This window comes from Leopardus geoffroyi, chromosome C2 (assembly GCF_018350155.1).
Source record: "Leopardus geoffroyi isolate Oge1 chromosome C2, O.geoffroyi_Oge1_pat1.0, whole genome shotgun sequence".
In the NCBI taxonomy this organism is placed as follows: domain Eukaryota; kingdom Metazoa; phylum Chordata; class Mammalia; order Carnivora; family Felidae; genus Leopardus; species Leopardus geoffroyi.
The window spans coordinates 51,295,584-51,311,886 of NC_059333.1; the positions used below are offsets into that span (position 1 = coordinate 51,295,584).

The 16,303-nt window shown below is 34.9% G+C and overlaps 1 pseudogene; it reads right to left on the bottom strand.

Moving 5' to 3' along the window:
• The window catches only part of LOC123610322, a 110,138-nt pseudogene that overhangs the window by 83,340 nt on the left and 10,495 nt on the right, over positions 1–16,303 (bottom strand).

The following is a 16,303-nucleotide window of genomic DNA, read 5'->3' on the forward strand; positions in this document are numbered from 1 at the left end:
ATAAATGTGCAAATAGAAATAAATATAATTATCTAAATAGAAGAAGTAAATCAGAAGTTAAATGTACACATTTTGAGAAAGAGATGTCTGCCTTTCATCTTAACAGAGAATCTTGAAATGGGCAACTTGAGGTAGTTCTTAAAATCAAAAGGCAGTTACACATTTTTAAAGAAATTAGCAGAGTAAAAATTCAGGATTGCAAGGTACTGATACAATAGGGTGATTTTCAGGGACAGATAGAAAGAACTATGACATTTTAGGGGCATCTGGGTGGCTCAGTCGGTTGAGTATCAGACTCTTGAATTTCGACTAAGGTCATAATCTCACAGTTCATGAGTTAGAGCCCCATTGTCAGCACAGAGCCTGCTTGGGATTCTCTCTCCCTCTCTCTCTCGCCCCCTCCCCTGCTTTCTCTCTCTTGCTCTCAAATAAATAAACATGAAAGAAAGAAAGAAAGAAAGAAAGAAAGAAAGAAAGAAAGAAAGAAAGAAAGAAAGAAAGAAAGAAAAGGAAAGAAAGAAAAAAAGGGTGAAATTTTCATTATTGCACATTTTAGGTGTTATGTTTTATGCTTAAAATGCTATGACATATTAGGCAAACTTATCACCTCGTGTACGGCAAAAAGGGAGATTATTTAATTTTTTAAAACCATTTTAAAGTTCATTATTCAAATTTTCATTCCCATAAATTTTGATCTTGACAGAAATTGTTGTAACATCTTACTACTTATTTTGGACTTGAAGGCAGCCAAGAGATGTGTTTCTTTTTGTTCTGGATTTAGAAGAATGATGACTTCATGGGATAAATTCAGAGTTCCTGATGTCCAACTAATCACCCGCCTTGTACTGAGAAATGAAAGAGCCCTGCCAGTCAGAACAAGTCTCTTAAAAATGGTCATGAGGAGAAAGGCAGCAGAGGACTAACATTAAAAACATACTTTTTGGGGCGCCTGGATGGCGCAGTCGGTTAAGCGTCCAACTTCAGCCAGGTCACTATCTCGCGGTCCGTGAGTTCGAGCCCCATGTCAGGCTCTGGGCTGATGGCTCAGAGCCTGGAGCCTGTTTCCGATTCTGTGTCTCCCTCTCTCTCTGCCCCTCCCCCATTCATGCTCTGTCTCTCTCTGTCCCCAAAATAAATAAACGTTGAAAAAAAAATTTAAAAAAAAACATACTTTTTACTTTAATTTTTAAAATTTTAAATCCAGTATAGTTAACATATAGTGTTGTATTAGTTTCAGGTGTACAATATAGTGATTCAAAGAAAAAAATACGTGTGTGTGTGTGTGTGTGTGTATTTTTTCATATATATGTAAAATACATATTTATACTTATTTATATAAGTATATAATTATACATTCTATAAGTTTATAATATATATGTTAAACTTTGATTTTTTCCTGAGACATTAAGGATTCAGAAAAGTTTTATTGGGGCACAGGGGTCAGCTGTCAACTTGCTCTTTCAAAATATTACCTTGTGCTTTATGAGAAACTGAGCATTATTTTAAGGATGAAGACTACATCTTACTGACCTTTGAATTATCAGTACACAAAATGTTCTATTTCTATCATCTAGTTCAGTGCCAGACACAAAGTGGCTGCACTTATATGGGCGCATGCACACAAGAGAGAAAGTGAGTGAGAGAGAAGGAGGGAGGGAGGGATAGAGGATTATATGATTTGGAAATTCTTTTGCATTGTCTAGTAAAAGCCTTATGTGGTCCAAATCTCCATTCTCTTCAAAAAGTTGATAAAAAGGAATACATTCTATAGAAAGGGTGTGTCAAGTGTAGGGTCTCCCCAGGGTTTATACAAAGTTATGGCACTTCCAGGCGTGCCCTAGCAGAAGCTTGCTATTCCATGAAATGACAAGAGGAGAGGAAACTATGTACTGCTCACTGCTCTTTGTAAGTCCCACTGCACTGAAGCACACTAACTGATATTTACCAGTCTTTCTGTGACAGTTTGATTTTCATGGGGTTAACTCATCTTTCCTGGTGCCAGACACGTGGAATATTCTCCCCTGCTGTGCTGGGGACCAGGAGTGCCAGTGACAGTGTACCTATTATATGACTATGTACAGGTCCTAGATAACCCTGGTTGGTCAGGTCACTAGGCCAAGATGATAAAGCCAATGTGGGGGTGGGAGTACAGAACTGGTGTCAAGAACGAACTTTGAATAGTAGAATATCATTGACAATCTTGCTAGCCTGTGCAGTCTGCTACTAGTGAAACCACTTCATGTTTTTATTTCCTTTAAAGAGAAAACTTTAAAGATCTACAATAGTGATCAAATAGCCTTGATTTCTAATTGCTGAACGTATTTAAATATAGATGAGACAGACATTAGTTGAAGAAGAAGATTTATGCTGATCAGCATTAGCAAATTTCAGCAAAATGATTCTTCACGCATTGGACTGTGATTTATCTTCAAATACATTTTTGGGGAAAGTTTGGCAAAATATGTATATAGATAGTCATGTTCATTATACTTCAATGGAAAATAATTTTTAAACTTGAGCAGATGGATTTTAGGAATGAAAGAGTTGTTGCTGAGTATAACTGAATTTTCTCTCTTATCTATAGCAAACCCACCAAGACTCCTTTAGGCAAATATGTATTATCAAATAAGTCACTGTACTAATCCTTTCAAGTGTCATTTTTTTAAAGTGCTTGCTCTAAACTATATAAATTTATTACTATCCCTACCATAAGTCCACTCCTAGATTCCTTTACTGTGGAATTATTTATTGTTGAATACATATGTTTGCTATATTGCTGAGTTTAAAGTTGCCTCACTCCAGAGAATTTTAACCGAAGCTTAAAAGTTCTTGAAAGGGTGCTGAGAGCCTTTCTGTCATATTAAGGATATGAGTTTCCACTTGGTTATTTTATTTTTCTTCATTCCCACTTTGTTAAACATACATGAGGACATATATCTGGCTAGTCTCTAACAGAGAGGGTTTGCTTTCCTTTTTTCCAGCAGACATAATCACATTTCTGGAAAGAAGAAATGGTGATTTAAAACAGCTCAGTATCTCTTGTATCTGAATAAGGACACTCAGAAATGATGCACACTCACAGTTTTCACATTCACATGGCTCTGAGGTGGTTAAATTTGGCTCCTCAGTCAAGGAGGCATTAAGCACAGAGCAGCTCCATGGGCAAAGCAAAAATAACTGTTATGTGGGGGCTGTTAGACTGGCAGTAGATTGCTATCTAGGGATCTTCACTCTCTGTTAAGTTCCTTCTCACACTGTGTGGGAAATGGCAGGAAGAGATATTTTAGCCAAGATACAAAAGAAAATATACATTGCTCACAACAAGGCATAGAAGATCAGTCAATTCTTTAAAAGCCCCTTGGAAAGTTCAAAGACCACATCGACTTTCGGAATGTTCTATTAGAAGTGTCCTAGACACAACTTATGGTCATACCTCCCCTGAATTGGTTCTAGAATAGTAAGAGTGTATCTTCCTGGCCTCTGCAAGTTAAGGGATTTCCTTGTCCAGTTATAAGAGTGTCTATATCACATGTCTCTATCTCTTATTGTTCACATACCCTGGTTATGGAATAACTGAATTCTATTTATATCTTTAAATGGTATTGGATGAAATTTTTCAAAACCATTATGCCAATTATAAAAGGATTCATCTGACTATGAAGATAAATGTATAATTTATTGCCCAAAGTTGGATGCTGTTGGAGAATGAAATAGGAGCTCTTAGTAATTATGTTTAGAACAACAGTAGTAAATTGGGCCTTTTATGGGAATACCAATATATGGTCATCCCAATCATAAGAGAATGATTTAGACATGTGGTACATTCATCAAATATAATTAGGCCTCAATAGTGTCCATCAACTCTGCCTATTGAATGAGAAGAGAATCAACAAGCTTCTCTAACAAAACGATTGGAATTGGAACAAAGCGGAGTATTTTAACATTTTACTCTAAAAAGAGGTTTTACACAGTAGCTGGCACTTAAACTTAAATAAAACAAGGTATTCAACAGTTAGTTCTAAATCTTATTGAAAAGTAGACTATCAACTAGTTCTTTAGTAAGAAAACTGAAAATAAATCAGGAAGTCTTAGTTCTAGTCATACTCGAACTACTATTTTCAATTTTTATACATTCAAAAAATTGTTTATTTATTTATTTTGAGAGAAACAGAAAAATCATGAGCAGGGCAGGGGCAGAGAGAGAAGGAGAGAAAATCCTGAGCAGGTTCCACACAATCAGTGCAGAGCCTGACACAGGGCTCAAACTCACAAACTGCAAGATCATGACCTGAGCCGAAATCAAGAGAGGGATGCTTAACCGACTGAGCTACCCAGGCATCCCTGATTTCAATTGTTAATTTAGAAACTGCAGTTTTAATTTTATGTACTCAAAGATTTGGCAAATTATGAGTTTAATATAACACTTTCAACATTCCTTTCCAAATTTGGTATTTTGTGATTTCCAGTAACTCTATTTTTCTAGTGAACAAGATTAGATCCTAGGAGATACTGGAACTTCTCTTTTTTTTTAATAGAACTAATTGTCAAGTTATCTACCATACCATGTATACAGTGTAGTCTTGCTTTCAGGAGTAGATTCCATGATTCATTACTTACATACAACACCCTGTGCCCATCCCAATAAGTGCCCTCCTCAATGACCATCACCCATTTTCCCTGCCCCCTCACTCCCCCACCCCCATCTACCCTCAGTTTGTTCTCTGTATTTTAGAGTCTCTCTGTAACTATTTTTTTTTCCTTCCCTTCCCCCATGGTCTTAAGTTTCTCAAATTCCACATATGAGTGAAAACATGTATCTGTCTTTCTTTGACTGACTTATTTCACTTAGCATAATACCCTCCAGTTCCATCCATGTTGTTGCAAATGGCAAGATTTCATTCTTTTTCATCGCTTAGTAGTATTCCCTTACATAAATATACCACATCTTCTTTATCCATTCACCAGTTGATGGACATTTGGACTCTTTCCATAATCTGGCTATTGTTGATAGTGCTGCTATAAACAGTGGGGTACTTATGAACCAGCACTCCTGTATCCTTTGGATAAGTTCCTAGTAGTGCTATTGTTGGGTTGTAGGCTAATTCTAGCTTTAATTTTTTGAGGAACCTCCATACTGTTTTCCAGAATGGCTGCACCAGTTTGCATTCCTACCAACAGTGTCAGAGGGTTCCCCTTTCTCCACATCCTCACCAACATCTGTTGTTTCCTGAGTTGTTAATTTTGATACTGGAGTTCCTGATACACAGGGAACTTATGGAGAATGAACACAGGCAAAGTACCATGAGACTCTTTACATTCTGCTATTGCATCATATTCACTCTTCAGTTCAGACAGAGTGAACTACTTGAATTTCTCAAAACATCCCTTATTCCTTTACGCAGTCTGTTTCCTATGTTAAGAATATTCTCCACTCTTCATTCCCTCCAACTTTAGCTATATCTAACTCCTAGTCATCCTTCAAACATTGATCCCCTACCCTCAATCTGAACCATTTCACTGCAGTGCCATAGCACTCCGGGCATAATTCCACCATAACATGTCTCACAAACTCTATTATAAGTGTTCATTCTTTTTACTTCCATGCTAAACTCTGAGCTACATGCCTTTTCTACCTCTGTATCTCCAGCAACTAATCTAGTAGTTCTCAAATAGAATGCGTTCAATAAACCATCAACTGAATCATGAAAAGCAATTATTCCTCTCCCAAACAGAAATAAATCTGTAACAAAAAAATATTCCTGTAGATGCTTGGATAAGATATTCATCACATATATTATCACATATGTAAATCAAGGTGAAAATAAGTTGAGTTTGGACAGCACTCTATGCTTTACAGAAATCCTTACAATTTATACCATTGGAGCTACTGCAAGAAAAACACTCCATAAAGGCAACAATGTGTTTATGATGACCAAGACACTGTGTTAGGCATAATAATTTAGAGACTAAATTGACATGAATGGTTTCCAAGATGGCTCTACTGTACACTAAATTTTGCTCTATAGTGTTTTGGAGAGGTTTCATAGAGTAAAAAAAAAATCTATTTTATTTCTTGCTGTGTCTTCATAGCCTCTAAACAAGCATTCCATTTACTTTATCACTTTTTATAAAGCCCACACTCTCCTCTCCAGCATACATACATGCATCTGCACATGAAAGCTAATTTTAAACAGGCTTAACAGAAATTCTCTTTAAACAATGTTAAATGGACTCAAAATAGCATAGATCTCAAATACCTTTCGTCACTTATAAAGTCATGTGGAATCAACATCCTCTTAGTAATTAAGTCTCAAACATGGCAATCATTTCTTTTTAACTTACCTTTTTCCTAACCATTGATCTTTAATCAATTGCCATACTTGATGAATTGTAAACTTATATTTCGCAAAACTATCCATTGCTTCCCACACTGCTTCTACCCCTGTGACTTACACATTGATTAGTCATGTTTTCCTAATTTGCTATGATTGATATCAAATTTACCTGCTTAATAATTCCAACCTCTACTCTCAGATTATTTTCCTTAAAATACTGCTTTTAGCATTCTTAAGGTATTCTAAAACATAGAGTAACAACCTATTATGTACAATATATAGTCCAAATTCAATACTCTAGCCTTTTAAAGGCCTTCCAAAATCTGGCCCCAACCAATTTTTCAACTTTCTCCTCTAATGCATAACATAAATTCTCCTTTTTGGAGGACTCTGACCTCAAAACGTGATTCGTCAGGCTATATTTACCCCTGTTTTAACTCTTACCACAAATTTGTTCATTATACATCTTCAGCTCTGTATATTCCCTTTCTCCCTCTAGAATTGACATTAATGTTCTGTTAGTACCTAAATGAAAATGGTTACCATTTGTCTCCAGCCATCAGTCACTAATAATTACTGCCTCCCTAACTGCTCCTCCTCCCGACATTACTTCAAAAGCCATGGGAATCTCTCCTTAAACTGAAACAGCTTTATACTCTTAGCACAAGTGCTCATTACTGTGTTCCCTTCAGGCTGCCTAACGACTGAAAAAAATATATCTTAAGGAAAAACAGGTAGGGTCTTTGCTTCCACATTTAAATGGTCTTCCTTATATGGTTAGAAAAAACAATACCCTAATCTCTAGTAAAATTTACCTTTTCTCCTTCAGTGCTAACTTCAACAAGAATTTCCAAAGAAAAGTGAGACTTTTCTTATTACTTATCTTTTCAGGCATACAAATGTTCTAGTACACTGAGAAGCATATTAAGGATAATGGTGGGATAAGGGGCATTTTGCCATTCCTTACTTACGCTTGTGTAGTCTGTCTTGTCCTTTATCTTGGTCTCAATGTCCTTCTTTTCACTGTGCAAGCCTAATGTTATTAATGAAACAAAAGCAGTAACATGGTCCAATGTTAGATTAAATGCCACAAGAGCAGTATTTGGGTCTCTTCTATATCACACAATTAAACCAAGCACTCATTATCTTCTGTGCTGAATATTTTCTCCTTAAATATGACTGATATCTCTTACTCTGTTCACCTGTAAAGCTGTATTATTTTTCCACAACTCTCCATTCGCCTTTCTCTCCAACACCGACAAAGACCTAAATTTCCCCACTCCATTAACTTTGCTCTTGGCCAAGTAACTTGCTTCAGCCAAGGGATGTGGGAAGACATGAAAATACATCAGTTCCAAGTTTCTACTGGCTTTCTTTCCCACCTGTGATCCACCATAAGAAATGGTTGTGACTGCAGCACATAGTTACTCCACTTCACCTTGGTCTCCAACACACAAACATCTGGAGCAGACCTAAACCCAAGCCTAGTCAAACTAAGCCAAGAAGAATCCCAGACAGCCTACTGACCATTGGGTAAAAAATAAATGTTTGTTTTAAGCTAATAAATTTTTGGATTTGTTGTTTATGTAGCATTCTTACAGCAAAATTTAAGATATTTCTTGGAGACCTATGATCAATAAATAGGTTTCCATATACATATATGATTTATAAATGCTATGGTATAAAAATATCTTCCAGTCATTGTGCTGAGCAAATAAATCAAAGATTTTATAATATACATTGTGTAATTGTACTTTTATGAAGTTGTAGAATAGGCTAAACCAGTCCATGGTGATAGAAAGTAATTATTCCAAGGGTGGGATAGAAGGGGTTTGAACAATAATCTGCTAGTACAGGCAATCATCTACTTAAGGAACTTTTTGGAATAATGTAAAGTTTCTAAAATTTGTTATAGATGTTGATTACATGATATGTACAATTGTCAAAACTCAACAAAGTTAAAAACTGTGCATCTTAGGAGTGCTTGGGTGGCTCAGAGTGTTGAGTGTCTGACTCTTGATTTCAGCAGGTAATTATCTCTTGGTCATGAGATCGAGCCCCAAGTCAGGTATCTGGGCTCCACACTGGCTGTGGAGCCTGCTTAAGATTCCCTGTCTCCCTCTCCCTCTGTCCCTCTCACACACAAGCTCGCTCTCTCTCTCTCTCTCTCAAAAAAAATAAAAAAATTAAAAAATAAAACTGTGCATCTTAGTAAATGTTAATTATAAATCACTAAAAGAAAACCCATTAAATATTACCAGCTCACCCTTGAACTTGACTCTTATATCTCAACATTTTCACTTCAATGCTAATAGGCAATGACAATACACTAAAAATCAAATTGCTAATTCCACTCACCCCTTAAGAAAGTAGGTCTTACAAATCTATGTCTCATTCAGTAAATGGCAGCTCCATTTCCCCAGTTCTTTATGCCAAACAAACAAACAAAAAAAAAAAAAACAGCACTGATTCTTATCTCTCATATATACATCCAACTCATTGACCATTCCTCACCACTTCCTCTGAGAATACCTTGACCCAAGGCACAGTCAACTCTCCCTTATCATTTTGTAAGGGTCCTAATTTCTGTGACTTTTGATGTTTTTCTTAATATAGTAGGAGTTATCTTTTAAAAAGCATGTCAGATCATACAATGATCTACTCAAAATCATCCAATGACGTCCATTTAAATTAAAGGCAGGGGAAAAAAAGAAAGGTTCTTAACATATAGTTTCTAAATCCTACATGATATGTGTTTCTTCTATTTCCCTGAACTCATCTGCCACTCTCCTCCTCATTCCTTAGTTCCAGCCACACTAGTCTCCTTGCCTTTTCCGAATGTAAAAGAAGACAGCCACCTACAGGACACTGCATGAATACTCTTTCCTTAGATAGCCATAGTACACATAGTAGGTTCTCAATTGACATTTGCTAAAATGATAAATGAAAATGCCTTTTTACATCCTTGTTTTTTTTCCATTTAGTTTCATCCGGAAGCATCATGATCTCCCAGGAGTTATTCTGGCTTAAACACTAGCTCTGCAAGCACTTGCTGCTTGTTCAACCTAATTAGCATTACTTACAAAGGAAATGTAGAGCAGCCCAGTGCAAGTGTAAAGAAAGCATTAATCAACCTGAGAGCAAAGCTTAAAAGCAAGATAGTAACAGAACCTACTTCCCAACTCCTTTAATTATTCTGGCAGCCACAAACAAAGTAGGCTGATGAGAGAGGATGGAGGCACTAAAGAGAGCATTGCCATGATTCTGTCCCAAGGAAGTCATTCTTTCTCTTACTTTCTTCCAGGTTTCTGGCACCTCCACCCTATCCAATTCCTTCATCCCCCATATGCACCTAAGTAAATAGTTCTAAATCTTTATAAAGTGAATTCAATCTCTCTAGAGGGGAATATGCCTGCATTCTAAAATTTAAAAGCCTGGCTTATATCAGTTAAATGAAAACAAAATCTCATTCACTGCTTTAACACAGAGAGAAGGGAGCAGCTATGAGCCAAAAACAGTATCATAATGACAACCCAAGCACCTGAACACATGTTAAGACCAATTTTCCCTGTTTAACTTCTTACCTTCTGGTTCTTCCAGCCATTAATTCACTTAATAATAGCAATAAAGTATAATTTTCAAAAAAAGATTAATTTGATTCACACACAAACATAAAATGAATAATTGTCAAAGATTTTAGTCAACTCATTAATTAATGAGTGAGCCAGTAGACACTAAAACCAGTTCAAATGAGGGTTTAATTACAGAGATCTGTATTCTCTACAGGACACATTTCCTTCATATCACCGTGAAAAAAATCACTTGCATTGCCGTCAGCATTATGGTTTTCTGCAAGTTAACTTCTATCTCCAGAGTTGTTCAGTTGCTAGTGGAAGACATAATGATACACCCCTATGGGACTGAATAATCTCCAGTGAGTCCACTAAACAATGCAAGCATACCATTCCAAAGACACCAGAATTCTATTTGCCCATTTCCAAGTCATCAGAAGTGTTTCCTGACATTAAAAAAGGAATTGCCTTACTTCACTATAACTTTAAAAACAAATTGTACTGAAAAGTCTCCAGAACGGTGAAATAGTTTAGACATGTTTATTATACCAGAGAAACAGTACGTACATCTTTTCTCTTCAACTGTTTGTTGACTCGTGACTTAAAAATTTACTCTCTGGCAGACTGACTTTTTGAAAAACAATTGCAACTCTCTTGCTGCAGTGAAGTCATCATTTGTCATCAGTGTGCAATGGCAAAAGGGTGAGAAAGTAACAAGAAAAAGGGTACCGTAATACTTTATTTACATTTATTGTTTTCCATTTTTCATTTCCATGTGTCTGTATCCTGAGTGCTTCTGCCGGCAAGAGAAAGGCTCTATTCTCTTTGGTAAAAGTGAACTCATTGAACAATGCCACATACGTAGTATAATACTGTTCTCACAGTTGCACTAGGCACATAAACATAAACACCTCCACTCTTAAGAAATTGCTCTTTCAATATTTTACACATGGTTGCCAGTATTGGAAAAGAAAATTTTCTCCTTTACCCTCCAGGTCTCCTTAACCCTCCATAAGACAGATTGAAAAGAGAAAAACAAACTCAATTACATATGCACTGGAACTCCATAAGAAAATGAGACCCAAAAGACAAGTTGGCCAGTTGAGGTATATAGGCCATCCTGAGCTAAGGAATGGGATAGAGGCCTGGGGCTTCAAAGGGGAAAAGGGTAATTCACAGGACAATAAGAACAAATGCTTAGTAATTGGATGTTTGCCCTGTTATACAGATAGGTCATTCAGATCAAAATTATTTCTGGTAATATCTCTCTCTGAGCCAGGCCCCCTTGTAAATCATTTTAGGTGCTTTGTAAAAGGTTTTCTTTTTTTTCTTCATTTAAATTTTAATTAGTTAATATACAGTGCAATATTGATTTCAGAAGTAGAATTCACTGATTCATCATTTATATACAATACCCAGTTGAGCACCCAATGCTCATCACAAAAAATGTCCTCCTTAATACCCATCACCCATCTAGCCAAAAGTTTTTCTTGTATCGGCTGGGTCTTAATTGCCTTGAGCTCAAAATAATCCACATGCCAAAGTGGCATAGTTTGGGGTCACATATTTTGTTCTCCTTCACTATTAAGCATTTGGATTTTACATTTCTTAATGCTCTCAAATAAAGAAATGTTTAGAATTTTACATATACTTTCTTTTAAAAAAAGTTTTGTTTTGTTTTTGTTTTTGTTTTCAACTTTAATTCCAGCATAGTCACCATACAGTGTTATATTACCTTCAGGTGTAGAACATAGTGATTCAACAGTTCTATATATTATTCAGTGCTCATCATGGCAAGTGTACTCTTAATCACCTATTTTACTCATTCCCCTCCCAACCTCCCTTCTGGTAGCCATCAGTTTGTTGTCTATAGTTAAGAGTCTCTTTCTTGGTTTCTCTCTTTTTTCTTTGTTCATTTGTTTTGTTTCTTAAATTCCACATTGAATGAAACATGATATGATTTCCATGTTGCATCCATCCATGTTGCAAGTGGCAAGATTTCCTTCTTTTTTATGGCTGAATAATACTCCTTTGCATTTATATACTACATCCTCATTTATCCATTCATTTGGACTGCTTCATATTTGCATATACTTTAAATACCTTCTCACTCCAATGGCTTAAAGAATGTCTTCATTTAAAGTAAATAAATCGAAATCAAACAATTAATCAATATTACAATATTAATATTTCAAAAATTTGAAATGGATTGGCCTGTGACATCACCACCACCACCACCAACAACAAAGTAACGTGATTTTTTTCAATAACTTACCCAGTTTTACATATTTTTATAGAATATCAAATCTTAAACAGGGTTTCACAAATCATTATTATTTGCTAAATACACACTCATTTTCCTGATTCATGCTTCTAAACTCAACCACCCTCTTACTATGTCATATTCTCTCAGGGATGAATTGACATCATCTATTGCCATATGAGGAATCTTCCTTTTAGTAACATGTATCTTCATTTTATTTTTCTTCTCTCATTTGGTGTAATGAAAATATCATGGTTCACATAAACCTGCATCCAGATCATCTGTACTAGCATCAAAAATCAATTCCTTTTGATGTTTGCATCAGTTTTATATTTTTGTATGAACCTGACATCTTACTCATTTTATTTTTATTTTTTTAACTTTTTAAATCTTTATTTATTTTTGAGAGAAAGAGAGAGAGAGAGTGCAAGCAGGAGAGGAACAGAGACAGAGGGAGACAGAGAATCTGAAGCAGGCTCCAGGCTCCGAGCTGTCAGCACAGAGCCCAACACGGGGCTCAAACCCATGAATTGTGAGATCATGACCTGAGCTGAAGTCAGACGCTTAACCGACTGAGCCACCCAGACACCCCTGATATCTTACTCATTTTATTTGGCCTTTAGTTTTTAATTGTATGATTAATATTTACTTGTTGTATGACAAAATTACTATTTCAATTTAATCCTGACAAATTTCTGTATACCTGAATAAATAATGCATACACCATTCATTATTTCTTGATATGCCAACAATCCATGATGACAATCAACATTTAAATATATTAAAGTATATTTATTTACATTAAAATGTTTGTATTACATTGTATTAATATTTACATTAAAATGTTATTTTAAATATACACACACATTCCTGTGTAAGTAAAAGCAGATGTCCACAGAAAGATGAGACACTTCATTGCGAATGCCAGTAGTTGTAAAATCTATACATTTATAATATTCCATAACAAAATAATTCCTTTTTAAGATATATATGATTAATACCTAAGATCATCTGAAAGACAAAAATTCAAACTGTTTATTAATAACATTAATTCTGATAGTTCCCATTCCTCCAAATATGTAATATTATAAAGAGAATTCATCATTGATGTGAGAGACAGCAGAGAAGGCAAAACAATCAGCACGAATAAAAATAATCAAGCTATTTTGAAGAATTTATCTTTAAAATTACTTGTCTTTAAATAAATTAAAATGTAATATTTTTGAGAGGATAGAGGATTGGGACTGGCATAATTTGTAAGAAAAAAGATAACAGACAAGATATTATGACTCAAAAGTAATGATTAATATTTTTTGCATGCTTGTTTGCAAAAGGCATTTCTTAGGTGACTAGCCACTGTTTATAAATTCGGTCTGTAAATGTACTGTTCTGTATTTAAATGCTAACATCAGTAAAAGGGTTAAAAAAACCCTCAATTCTACTAACTGAGACATTTAGCTAACTCAGAGACTAGCATGCCAGTTATCTGCAAGCTATGAGGCACTGTCCTTCAAACTTAAGTGATATCCAAATGAAATGCAACGCAATGATTTTACTGGACTCTGTGTCAATGCGTGTTACATTTGTTTTGATACTATTTAAAATGTATAAATCTAACAGTAGATACAAGCACTTGTGAGTATAACTTTTTTAAATAATAAAACAAATTATAAATACAAATGATTCTAAAAAACAATGAAATTCAATAACATCCATTATTTAATGTGATTTTTTTTTTCCTGAAACCAATTCACTGACTTCTAATATGAAGTTTAAAAATAAAAGCAGTAGCACCAAGTTCAGGCCTAGATTTATTCTGATTCTTTATTTTGGCTTTAGTAAAATTAAGTCAGAAAATGGCTATTAACATAAGTATACTGTTAATAACTTGAAAATATATTTGCTAATTCAGGATAATTCCAATTTGCATCTAGCCAAAACTCTTCTTGTGAGCAACTCTCAAAGGCTAATGTTAGTAAGATATCTTTAAACACTGCCTCACTCACCTGAACATAGATTTAGCTTTATGGCTTTAAAAAAATTTATGTTAAATATATATATCTAACCCATATTGATAGAATAAGGAACATAACATTTATTTTATATTGACCAAAATACTTATTGCCAATGAATTTTCACAAGTTAGTAATAAAGAAATGTGATTGACACATTTCTTTGGCTAGCAATGAGCAGTACTGGTGATGACAGAGTTGATTTCTTTGAATTTAATATATCAGGGTTCAGAATACATTACTCACAAAATGCGATGCTTTGGCATATTGAACATCTTATGTTGAAGGAATCTGAGAAACATCCGGTATAGAAAGACTCTTTGAACCCCTTTTTCTTCCCTGAAGCAGGTCATAGGACCTTCATGTGAGAGGTGCCCTCCCACATGCAAAGGAAAAAAAGCACTCTTATCCTCAAAGACAGACAGATGCTGAGAGGAATCCGAATAAACAGGTCTTGCTAACCGTCTTGCTACTGAAATAACTGCACTTGCACATGTCCTATGCAAGCTGTAAAAATGATGGTAATCAGCAGCTCAGTAATTCATGAAGATACTGAATAACTCAGTATTTATCCCAATATTAACAAGCATATAAATATGCTTATTATTGATGATCATTGGAATACAATTTTTTATAAATTCTTATACAAAATTCATTAACCTCTGAAAATATGTTTATGTACCCCAGCAGCCCAAAATATCCAATTAGAGGACTATTTCTATGAGGTTAGAGTACACAGGGACAGATGAGTCTCACATGAGTTATATTGAATTGTTGATAGCTGAGGTAGGGTAAGGATGAATGAATCTAGATCACAAGACACCAGCTGAGAAATAATATTAGTTTGAGTTCAGGATAGGGAACAACATATATCACAGTAGAATTTCTGGAAAATCAGGAGGAAGCTTTAGAATTTGGGGTGTGTAGGACTGCAGACCAAGAAAAAAAAAGAAAATAGAGACAGGAGAAAATTACCACATAACCTAGGGTAGGCTCTGGGGATTAGCCAATTTATCATTACTCGAGCATGGTCCTGAGGAAAAGCAAGGATATAAGTATTTTTTGGAGCTGATTTCTTTACTAAACACAAGTTATAAAATAATTTAAAGAATCAGCAACTCTCAGCATTTGCTCATTTTTTCCTGATAGAATCAAGTCTATTTATTCTCTGCATGCCTATAACAATACTTTATAATGATGGAAATCAGCAGAATTATGTAGATTTAATTAAGTATAAGCATAATTAAATAAAAAAAGAATCCCTGAAATAGCTTTTAACATCTCAGTTAAAAAGGAAGACAGTATTCGGGTCAATGTTTTTGACTGAAGCTATATAAAGAAACTACTGAGCTTCAAAAGTTATTTGACCATCTGTCTTCCCTTAATCAGGTTCTAACAGGATAGGTTGTAGGCACAGGGCATAGAAAACAGTGTATAAGGAAGAGTTTCAGAAAGAAGAAAATAATCTTGAATTGCAAAAGACAGAAGTAATTTTAAGGCCCTGGATCACTTGTTTGAAAAATGTTATAAAGAAATGAATATGCTTTTCCTCTTCGTGAGTGTTTTTTTTTTTCCTTTTTTTTTAAATTTTAGATTTTCATCTATACCATAATATTAAAATTAAATTAAAAATTTCTACACATATTTTATGATAAATTTGGATGGAGCAATTGGGATCACAAAATTAATTGTGGTTCTACTACCCTACCAAAATGGAACTCTCTGTTTTACATGTCACCCAAGAATTCACATTGAAATCCTCTAGACTCAGACAATTCATCTTTTTCAAACCCCTGAATACAAATAAAAGTTTTTAACAGGTGACTCTGAGTGGCTGCTAATTAATACTCTTGGCCATCTCTTGGTCCTACCACTGAGTACCTCCTATGTTGCTCTCCTACAAATTATGCAGGAAAATATCTGTAACTCAGTAATACTGCAGCCAATATTAACACTCAATAACCTGGCAAGCACTAGAACAAGTCTATTTAGTTAAAAGTCTCTCAAATAGCTAAAGAGTTGGAGTTACATCATAGATTAGCACTATCTTTCATTTAAAAAAGAAATCTGAATAGACCAACACCAAATAAATAAATTGAATAGATAATTAATAACCTTCCA